At 37.1% G+C, this 11,759-nt stretch overlaps 1 long non-coding RNA gene across 1 annotated transcript; it reads left to right on the top strand.

Annotated features, from left to right (window-relative positions):
- Positions 1 to 6,493: 6,493 nt before the first annotated feature.
- On the top strand, positions 6,494 to 8,937 carry LOC142539088 (uncharacterized). Its single transcript, XR_012818808.1, has 2 exons — positions 6,494 to 6,608; positions 8,689 to 8,937. It is a non-coding gene; the product is annotated as an uncharacterized LOC142539088 (long non-coding RNA).
- The last annotated feature ends 2,822 nt before the right edge of the window (positions 8,938 to 11,759 follow it).

Genomic DNA, 11,759 nt, shown 5'->3' with positions numbered 1-11,759 from the left:
ATAAATACTTTTAAATTTTTTAGAGCTACAATAGCTTCTTCTTGAAATGTTCATAGTTGAACCGGATATCAAGATATTATATCGACTTTCGTTCTAAACCAAGCGAAAATCACTCAACATATCCCTCTAAAAGTTGAAAAATATTTTGGAATTATTTAAAAATAATGCAAGTTGAAATACTAAAGACATTTTAGTTGAATCATTTTTAAAAAAAATTCTATACAATATTTTGGTCTTTAACAAAATATGTACAATGCTTCAAAAATACCTATCAAAACAATAAAAACAATTAAATATCTAAATCTAATTTTAAATTGGATTGATTAAGCGATTAAATAACGAGAACAAATTTGTTTATGGAAGTTCGAAGTTCAAATCCTTCTATGTCTCTCCTTTATTCCATTGTCCGAAGGATTTCATTAGAAGACTTTGATTAGTATAATTCTTTGTACAAACTCAATTCAGTTAGGACTTATCCAATACATACACTGAAACTCCTAATACTGTAAAGTCTACTCATTTTAAAAAGTGCAGAAATAATTTTTTTTTAAACTTGCATTTTCGAAATAATATTTAAATGTTTCGCATGCATGTGATGTACAGAAAAATATAACATTTAAAAATGATATTAAATATTTGACATAAAAATAGAGCAATTTAAATTAACCAAACTCATCCAAAAATCATATGTAAACATGAAACAATTAAAATTTTAAAAATCATCAACGTATAAAATATTCATCTCCACTCAATCTCATAAATTATAATGCAGAAAATATGCGGTCCTCGGGTCGTGTCACCCCACCAGGTCTGCCTACTCAGAGTTCGGCACCTCCATGTCTCCTCAGCATCAAGCTCACCTGCATCACACATGGCTAGTGAGTCTAAAGACTCAACAAACCTGTACCAGAAATAACAAGTACATATACAGACAGACACACAGCAGTGAAAAATATCATACTCAACATAACGTTCATAAACTTAAAAAAAAACGTAACATAAACGTGTCGTGTAAAATCATATTGTGTCAAAGCATGTCATCCCATGTCATCATATACGTATACATTTTTTTTTAATTTAATTCAGTTCATTAGTTTAGACTTTCGTATGAGCTCTATCGTATCAGCTCTATTCGATGGATCCATCTATAAAACCGTGGTACCCGACGGCGGGGACATTAGCGACAGCATTACCCGTCCACTGAGCCTTGGCCTAAGCTCATCATATCTCATGTCATCGTATACATATACATCTTCAGTCACAACCAACTCCCATCCTTCATAAACGTCATCATATTCACCACTTAATAAAAACATGCATATACGTAATTTTTCCTTTAAACCAAGCATGCAACGTATTTATCGTAATTACATAAAAATTATAAACGTGATGCATAAGCATTTTAATCATGATAAGCTCAGGGCGCTGCCAGGACCAAAATCTCACCCCGGGTGCAAAATGACCATTTTGCCCCTGCAAACTCAAAAATTTTCGTTTTTGACATTTTCTTAATTCCATTGATTCTAACATGTCCCAAATAATTATTTAAGCCTACAAGAATTTTCCCATATTTTTTTTATTTGGCTTAAATCGATGACTTTTAAATTAAGCTTTAAATATAACATATTAATGCGTTTTTAATCCCGAATTAAACCAAACCTTAGCATAAAATTCCCAAATAAAAAACATAGACTTCTAATAATTATTTGAGCTTAAATATAATTTTCAATGATTTTAATAATCTTAAATCTAAGCATTTCAATTAATTCTTTAATTAACATTTCGTGCGGCGATTAAATCCCGGATAAAATCAAAACTTATTATTTTGATCCGAAACTTGCCAAACTCCTTAAAACATTTCAAAACATATTTAAAAACATTCTTAGATATAAACTCGAGCCAAATTCAGAACTTAACTGAATCGTCTTAAAACTTGGACTGGGGTCCCGGTTTTAACCCGAATCGACTCGAAACTTAACCAAATTTTTCTCAAACTTTTACCACACCTTAAAAACACTTAAAAGGTCCTAAAACCATCAAGACTCAACCCTTACACATTTCTGAATGGGTCACAAAGCTGCTGGACATCATCGGCTATTCCCATCTCTACCCGTCCACGCACCACTCGACTTCTAGCACTCCTAGGCTCGCACCAGCTCGCACCAGTCACAAGCCCAGCCATCATAGATCTAGACCAGACCCTATGGGACCTAACAGACCCACGAGACCAGCCCCATGCAGCTTACGCACTAAGCAATCTCGCTACGACCCGAAGCACTCCACTCGCGACTCCTTTGTACTCGGTTCTTGCGTGCTGCTCGAGGGTTCGAACCAGTTGTGTTAGGGCCCTCCCAGGCCATGGTTTAGACCCTACAGAAGTAGGTTCACAGCCTGGAATTACCCTGACATCGATGGTTTCCCTTTCCCCCTTACTCTCGATCACCCAAAGGCCGAGCCCCACTACGAAACTCTCTCGATCTACAACCTATCACTGTCCTCCATCAGTTCCAACTTAGTGACAACTTCCCTCACATCCCTCACACCTTACAACAATACCTCAGGACAGCCCCTTTGCAAACTCAACAAGAAAACCGTAAGTAGTGAACAAATGATGCATGTGCTTGAACAAAAACCGAAAAGTTTCCTTGTGCATGGCTGGATCGGAATTTACGCACACATAAAACACACAACAGCATGTATACGACGTAAATGATGCATAAATAAGGGTACGGGGCGTGCCTGATGATGATTGAAGAGCAAGAACGAGCGAGGGAACCCGGCGGAATTTTTTTATCCTTTGCAAGAAAAGTGATGGCCGATGAAATGATGCTATGGAAGATAATGCAGAGGGGATAATCAGTAATGAAAGGGGTGTCGGTTGGTGGGAATGGTAATTGGTGTAGGGTAACCTTAATTAATTTTTTTAGTCAACTAGATAATGTTCCTTAAATGGTTTAATTAAAAGCTTAAAAGAGTTTTAAGCCCAACGAGCTTAAAAGTTGTCCCATTAATTCCAAACACACTCCCAAAAAATATTTCGTGTTGAAAAGTTTTTGAAAATACTAGTCGAACCCTCAAAAAATCCCCCGATTTGATAAAATTTGCGCACCGTTAAAAATTAAAATCATGTGGGTAAAATACATCAAAAATTCTATTTCTTGAAAAATACCTTTAATATTTGGACCTTACACATAATAATAAAAAAAAATCCTAGATTGCATGCATTCAAGTTACGTAAATTAAATTTTTGGACCTTACAAATCTCGCCCCCCTTAAATAAAATTTCGTCTTCGAAATTTAGAACATACCGAATAACTCTGGGTAGCGACTCCTCATCTCGGTCTCGGTCTCCCAAGTAGCCTCCTCCTCGGAATGATTCAACCATTTAACTTTCACCATCTGGATCACCTTGTTCTGAAGTCTATTCTCCTGTCTGTCCAAAATCTGAGTGGGTTTCTTCTCGAATGATACATGTGGTGTCAGCTGAAGTGGCTCATAGTTAAGCACATGTGAAGGATTCGACATATACTTCCGCAGCATAGAGACGTAGAACACGTTATGAACTCCTGCCAGATTCGGTGGTAAGGCAACTCTGTATGCAAGTGTCCCTACTCTCTTTAGGATCTCGAATGGTCCGTAAATCTTGGACTGAGCTTTCCCTTCTTCCCGAACCTCATCACACCCTTCATCGGTGCTACCTTCAGGAACACATGATCCCCTACTGCGAACTCAAGATCTCGCCGCCTCTGATCAGCATAGCTCTTATGGCGGCTCTGTGCAGTCTTCATCCTATCCCGAATCCTGGCCACTTGATCTGCTGTCTGTCTGACAATATCCGGCCCCAACTCTGCTCGCTCTCCTACCTCATCCCAATAAAATGGCGACCTAAACTTCCTCCTGTACAGAGCCTCGTATGGAGCCATACCTATCGATGCCTGATAACAGTTGTTGTATGTGAAATCCACAAGAGGTAACTTCGGCTCCTAGCTGCCCTGGAAGTCGATCATGCAAGCTCAGAGTATGTCCTCCAGAATCTGAATCATCCTCTCTGACTGACCGTCTGTCTGAGAATGGAAGGCAGTACTGAACAATAAGTTCGTACACAGTGCCTAGTGAAGACTCTTCCAGAATGCAGACGTGAACCTCGGATCCCTATCTGACACGATGGACACTGGAATCCCATGCAGTCTGACTATCTCTCTGATGTACAGCTCTGCGTACTGAGTCATGGTGAATGTCTTCCTGATCGGTAAGAAATGATCCGATCAACAATCACCCAGATGGCGTTAAATCCTCCAGTAGTCCGCAGAAACCCTGTCAAAAAATCCATAGTAATATTCTCCCATTTCCACTTGGGAATAGAGAATGGTCTCAACTTCCCTGCAGGTCTCTGATGCTCTGCCTTAACCTGCTGACAAATCAAACACTCGGAGACAAAATGCAGGATATCCCTCTTCATGCCAGGCCACCAATACAGAGTCTGTAGATCCTTGTACATCTTCGTACTCTCTGGATGGATGGAGTACGGGGTGATGTGGGCCTCGCTTAAGATATCTACTCGAAGGGAATTTCTGTCAAGAACCCATAGGCGGTCCCTATATCTGACTATGTCATCCACAACTGTATACAGTCTTTGGCCTTTAACCTCGTCCATATGTCTTCACTTCTATAACTGCTCATCAGAAGTCTGCCTGCTCGGATTCTGTCTCTTAGAGTCGGTTGTACTGTCAGAATAGCAAGATTCGGGGCCTCGCCCCTGGCATAAACTACAAGCTCGAATCTCTGAATCTCAGCCTGCAACGATCTTTGTACTGACAAATGAGCAAGCACAGCGTGCTTCCTATTCAGAGCTTCTGCAACCACATTAGCCTTACCCGGATGGTAACTAATGTGGCAATCATAGTACTTCACCAGCTCAAGCCATCTTCTCTGTCGCATGTTCAGTTCCTTTTGTGTGAAGAAGTACTTCAGGCTCTTATGATCTGTGAAAATCCTGCACTTCTCTCAATACAGATAGTGTCTCCAGATCTTCAGGGCAAATACCAATGCTGCTAGCTCGAGGTCATGAGTCAGATAGTTTTGCTCATAAACCATCAGCTGTCTGGATGTGTAGGCTATCACTCTGTTCTGTTGCATCATAACTGCGCCCAATCCAAGCTTAGATGCATCTGTATAGACCACAAACTCTCCCTGCCCTGATGGCATAGCTAGTACCGGTGCGGTGGTCAATGCTAGCTTCAGTCTGTCAAAGCTCTCCTAACACTCGGGTCCCCAGATAAACATGACATTCTTCTTCGTCAATCCGGTCGTAGGCATCACAATAGAAGAGAAATTATGGATGAACTTCCTGTAATAGCCTGCCAATCCCAAGAACCTACGGATCTCTGTCACACTGTTAGGAACTGGCCAATCTCTGACTGCCTCTACCTTTATGGGGTCGACCTCTATGCCATCCTGAGATACAATGTGGCCCAAGAATGCCACCCTGTCAAGCCAAGAACGCACATTTGCTGAATTTGGCATACATTCGTCTGTCCTGTAGAGTTTGCAGTACTATCCTCAGATGCTGACTGTGCTTCTCCCTACTCTTCGAATAGATCAGAATATCATCAATAAAAACTATGACGAACGGATCCAAGTATGGCTGAAACACGCGATTCATGAGGTCCATGAAAATCGCTGGAGCGTTCGTCAAACCGAAGGGAATCACCAAGAACTCATAGTGCCCGTAACGCATCCGAAAGGCTGTCTTATGCACATCTGACTCCCTCACTTTCAGCTGATGATATCCGGATCGAAGGTCTATCTTGGAGAACACTGATGCTCCCTGAAGCTGATCAAATATGTAATGTCCCGAGAATTGTAAGGGTCACGTAAACCACATGCATGCAATTTATTAATTTTTTTTGGTATTTTATTAAATTGTTTTAAAGTTTTAAATGCATTTTTTTATTACGTTAATTTATGTTTAAATATTTTTATGCATTTTATGCATAATTCATGCATGCTAGAATTTAATTCATGAAATTTTAAAGGTTCATTCATTAAAAATTTTTAAGTTTCATTTCGCGCTCGAACGAGGAACGGAGACCGGAGAATTTTCAGGAAAAATTATTTTATACGTGATTAATTTTTATTAATTAATGTAAGGTGTTTTAAAGGTATTTTTAAAGAAATGGGATTTTATTGGTTATTTTGACCCGCATGATTTTATTTTTTTCGATACGCAAATTTTATCGAATCGGGGGCCTTTTTGAGGGTTCGGTTAATATTTTCATAAACTTTCCAACACGAAATATTTTTCGTGAGTGTGTTTGGATTTAATGGGCCTAATTTTTAAGCTTATTGGACTTAAAACCCTTCTAACTCCTTTTTCATTTATAGTTTGGGGCCATTAGCTAAATTATTCCTATCTAATTACTCCCTTAACCAAACCCCAACCCTACAACCCTCACACCAACCGGCACCCATTCATTTCAGAATCATTCTATTTATTTTCATCACCCTCTCCAGCTGGTGGCCTCGTTTTCATTTGAGATTGCAAAGAAAAAACTTCTCCCGGGTTCCCTCGCATCGTTCTTGATCTTCAAACTCATCAGGCACACCATGTACTTTTATTGCTGCATCATACACGTTATATACATGGTGTATTATGTTTATTTGTTGTGGAATTCTCGATCCAAAGCATATCTTGGAGATCCCTCGATTTTTGTACAAATACATGCATCTTTTGTTCACTACTCACGTTTTCTTTAAAATGTTGCAAGGGGACTGCTGTACTGTGTGTTGAGAGGCAGTTAGGACCGAAAAAGAAAGGGATTATAAGCTGGATACTAAGCTATTTCGATCTAGGTGTGAATTCTTGAGGGCCGATCGGGGATGGTGAGTGTTATGGGGAAGAAATGGCTCGGTTCTTGAGATAACAGCGTGCAAGGGTATTCCAGCAACGCAGGGACATAGACGAGCCTTAGATCTGACCCTGTTGGGTCTGAGACAAGGCTTGGAAGGGCTTGGAAAGAGCTGGAACCGCCTCAGTTGGTGGTTCGAACGCGGGAAGAAGATAGGCTCGGATGTGGGGACTTTGGGTTCTAGTGCTCGTTGCTATCGTGTGGGCTTCATGGGGCTGGTTGCGTGAGTTTTGTAGGTCCCTTAGGGTCTGGTCTAGGTCCTAGATGGCTGGGCTCGTGACTGGTGTGAGCTGGTGCGAGCCTAGGGGTGCTAGAATTCAAGTGGTGCAAGGAAGGGTTAGAGATAGGAATAGCTGAATCTGTCCAGCAGATTTGAGGCCCATTCAGATGGGCCGAGTCTTGATGGTTTTAGGGCCTTTTAAGTTTTTACTAGGTGTAATAAAAAGTTGGGAGAAATTTGGTTAAGTTTGGGTTTGATTCGGGTTAAAACCGGGACCTCGGTCCAAGTTTTAAAACGAATCTGTTAAGTTGTAAAATGAGCTCGAGTTTACATCTAGGAATGCTTATAAATATGTTTTGGGATATTTTTAGGAGTTTGGTAAGCTTCGGATAAAAAAAATGAGTTTTGGATTTATCCGGGATTTAATCTTCGCACGAAACGTTATTTAAAAGATTAATGGAAACGTCTAGATTTAAGCTTAATAAAATTATGGGAAATTATATTTAAGCTCAAATAATTATTAGAAGTCTAAATTTTTAATTTGGGAATTTTATGCTAAGATTTGTTTAATTCGGGATTAAAACGCATTAATAGGTTATATTTAAAGATTAATTTAAAGTCATAGATTTAAGCCAAATAAAAATATGGAAAAGTTCTCGTAAGATTAAATAATTATTGGGACGTGTTAGATTCAATGGAATTAAGAAAATGTCAAAGAAGTGAAATTTTACGTCTATGGGCAAAACGATAATTTTTGGGTTCCCAGGGGCAAAATGGTCATTTTGCACCCGGGGTGAGGTTTTGGTCCTGACAGCGCCCAGAGCACAAATTCATGATATTTTCAATGTTCACGCATCATGATTCACGATTTTTAAGATTTTATTAAAATATACGTTGCATGCTTGAATTTAAAGGAAATTGCATTTATACATGAATTTTATAAGTGATGAAAATGATAATGTTTTGAATGACGGAAATTAGTTGTGACTATCGAATTATATGTAAATGGTTAAGACGTATATGTAAATGCTGATGATGAGGCCTAGGCACAGTGGATGGGTGAACCTGTCACTGATGTCCAACAGCCGCCGGGTACCGCGGTTCTATGTATGATGGATCCATCGTAAATGATGTACGATAGTCACCTCTAATGAACTGAATTCACCAATGATAAATGATGAACGATAAATGATGAATGATAAATGATGAACGATAAAGGATGAATGATGAACGATAAACGATAAACGATGAATGATGAATGATGATTAACGATGAACTGTTTTGACACGTCATGATTTTACACGACACGTTTACGTTCTTGTTTTAAAGTTCATGAAAGATATGTTGGCATATGATTTTACACGACACGTTTACGTATATGATGACATGACATGCTTTAATACGATATGATTTTACACAACACGTTTACATTATGCTTTTAAGTTCATGAAAGATATATTGAGTATGATATTTTTCACTGTTGTGTGCTATGTATATGTACTTGTTATTCCTGGTACAGGTGTGTTGAGTCTTTAGACTCACTAGGCGTGTGTGATGCAGGTAAGCTAAATGCTGAGGAGACTGGAGGTGCCAAACTCTGAGTAGGCAGACTTGGTGGGGTGACACGACCCGAGGACCTCATGTTTTTCGTATTTTGATTTATGAGATTCGGGATGAAATGAATATTTTCATACGTTGATTATTTTAGGATTTTTATTAGTTTATGTTTTTGTATGATTATGGATGAGTTTGGTTATTTTAAACTGCGCTATTTTTATAGTCAAATAAATACGATTATTTTAAATGATATTTGGAAAATGTGAGCTTTTATTTTATTAAAAAAAAAAAATTCCGCACTTTTAAAAAATGAGCGAGACTTTTCAGTTGGTATCAGTGCAAGGGTCCTGTATAGGGTTGTGCCATTGCCAGTTTCTCCAGCTCAGTCTTCAAGCCTCAAGTCTGTAAGCTTTTATGATTTAAATGTTTTAAATGATTTACTCTTATCACCTGTATGTTAACATGATTTACGCTTTATGATGACCTACGGTATATGTTTAATTGCTTTTATGATTTACGAATTTGTTGTTTTAAAAACTAGATTAAATTGCATGTTGGTTACGTTTGGAATTGGACTTGTCTAAGAATTTGAATATTGGGCTTTAGGAGAGGTTGATAATGATTTGATTATATTGATTTTTAGGTTAGTAGTACTTATGTTCTACTTTTTGGGGTCATAAGTTAATCTTGAAAAATTATGAATGCTTTTGGGACTTTTAAAATTTTTAAGAAATTACTGATGGTACGTGGTTGCTAGTTGAATTACTTTTAGAGGATTCCATGTAAGGATTAATGAGTCGAAGACTGCGAAGATATTTGGAAATATAAAGATGTAGAATTTATTTAGGATGCATGCTCTACCCAGTGTGATTTAATGATTGAATTGCACGAATTGAGAAGTTTAAGGACTTAATTGTAATAACCAATAATTTGAGGACCTAAGCGCAAAAATAAAATTCTAAGGGACTATTTTCGAATTTACCAAACTTTGGGATTAAATTTTGAATTTCGAGAATTTTAATGTTTAAGGAAGCTAAGTCGAAAATTTTATGGGGACAAAATACAAATTTCGAAAAGTTGTAGGGCCAAGAATGTAATTTTCGAGGAATTTAAGGGCCAAGTTGCCAATCTCGAAATTTTTAAGGATTAAATTAGAACTTTTGAGGAACACTTGGGTAAAATCAGTAATTATTCGAGGTTATGTGGATTGATTTTGAGTTTAATAAGTTTAAAATTATTGAACTTTATGTTACGAGAAACATATAAAATAAAATTAGGAACACGAACAACTTATGAGTAATTGTGGAATTTCGAGATTTAGGATAAATCGGATAATATTCAAGGAAAGTAAGAACTAATTTTGAAATTTTTAATAAATTTGGGGATTTGTTTAGCAGTAAGTGAGAAGCGAATAGTTTAAGTGAGCGAAATTTTTGATGATTTAGATTTGAAGGGATATTTGGAACCTTGAGATATCTGAGTTATAATGTTATAAGAAATGGTAATCAAGGACATTGTAGGATGAATCAATCTTGGGCTTGAAAATTTATGTGTTAGTGAAATAATGTTGTGGCAAATTAAGAATTTAAAGTGATGACAATTTAAGGTGAAGTTTATCAGTTAGTTAAGTTATAAGAATAGACATGGAACTAACAAAATTTTGGGAACTTAAGTTTGATGTATCATAATTTTTAATCGTGATCTTAAGAGTTAAAATTATTACTTTGTTGGAATTTATTTTTTCTAGAAAGTTGGGTGTGATTGATGGTTAGGATATTTGATAGACGCACCTTGTCTTAAGGAATTTTGAAAGTCATTAATAAACTTGGGGCTAAGCGGATATGTGAATTGGAATTACTTTGTCCAAATATATTTGAATTAGATAAATTTGAATTTCAAATTTATGAGATATTTGTTCATATAGAAATTTTGGGTGAAATAAAAAAAACAAAAGGGAATTAGTGGTGTTGAAACATAGGTTGCCAAGGAACGAATACTAAAATTTTTACCGAGTAAGAAATCTAAAAGCTTGATATGGCGATTCTAGAACTCTATGGGTTATAAGTGAAGTTGATTTATTAGAGTTAGTCCAAGGCAAACATGTGATAACATATTAAGTTTCATACGCTAGTACTAATTAAGCATTAATGTTACGTAAGAATGCGATATTTGTTCCAATGAGGAAAATCCAAGGGTCTTAGGTCTCCACTAAATTGTAATTGGGAATAAAATAGTTTAAGCATGTGATTGATGATAGAAGGGTTTTATTATCAAGGTAGAAGATCGATGTTGTACATTTTGGTTTTTATGGATTAATGCTACACGAAGTTAAGATTTGCAACAATTTAATATTTGGGATGCACTCTTAAATAATTAAGTTACGTAAGTTTGGTGCCGTAAGATAAAGATTCCATTCAAGGATCTTAGGCTAATATTATTATGTTATACGTGATTAATTTTTATTAATTAATGTAAGGGGTTTTAAAGGTATTTTTAAAGAAATGGGATTTTATTGAGTAATTTGACCCGCATGATTTTTTTTTTCGATACGCAAATTTTATCGATTCGGGGGCCTTTTTGAGGGTTCTGTTAATATTTTCATAAACTTTCCAACACGAAATATTTTTCGTGAGTGTGTTTGGATTTAATGGGCCTAATTTTAAGCTTATTGGACTTAAAACCCTTCTAACTCCTTTTTCATTTATAGTTTGGGGCCCATTAGCTAAATTATTCATATCTAATTACTCCCTTAACCAAACCCCAACCCTACAACCCTCACACCAACCGGCACCCATTCATTTCAGAATCATTCTATTTATTTTCATCACCCTCTCCAGCTGGTGGCCTCGTTTTCATTTGAGCTTGCAAAGAAAAAACTTCTCCCGGGTTCCCTCGCATCGTTCTTGATCTTCAAACTCATCAGGCACGCCATGTACTTTTATTACTGCATCATACACGTTATATACATGCTGTATTATGTTTATTTGTTGTGGAATTCTCGATCCAAAGCATATCTTGGAGATCCCTCGGTTTTTGTACAAATACATGCATCTTTTGTTCACTACTCACGTTTT

This window comes from Primulina tabacum, chromosome 3 (genome assembly GCF_025594145.1).
Source record: "Primulina tabacum isolate GXHZ01 chromosome 3, ASM2559414v2, whole genome shotgun sequence".
NCBI classification, from domain to species: Eukaryota; Viridiplantae; Streptophyta; class Magnoliopsida; order Lamiales; family Gesneriaceae; genus Primulina; species Primulina tabacum.
The sequence above is the reverse complement of the archived record's forward strand: the minus strand, read 5'-3'. Positions and strand labels throughout refer to the sequence as shown.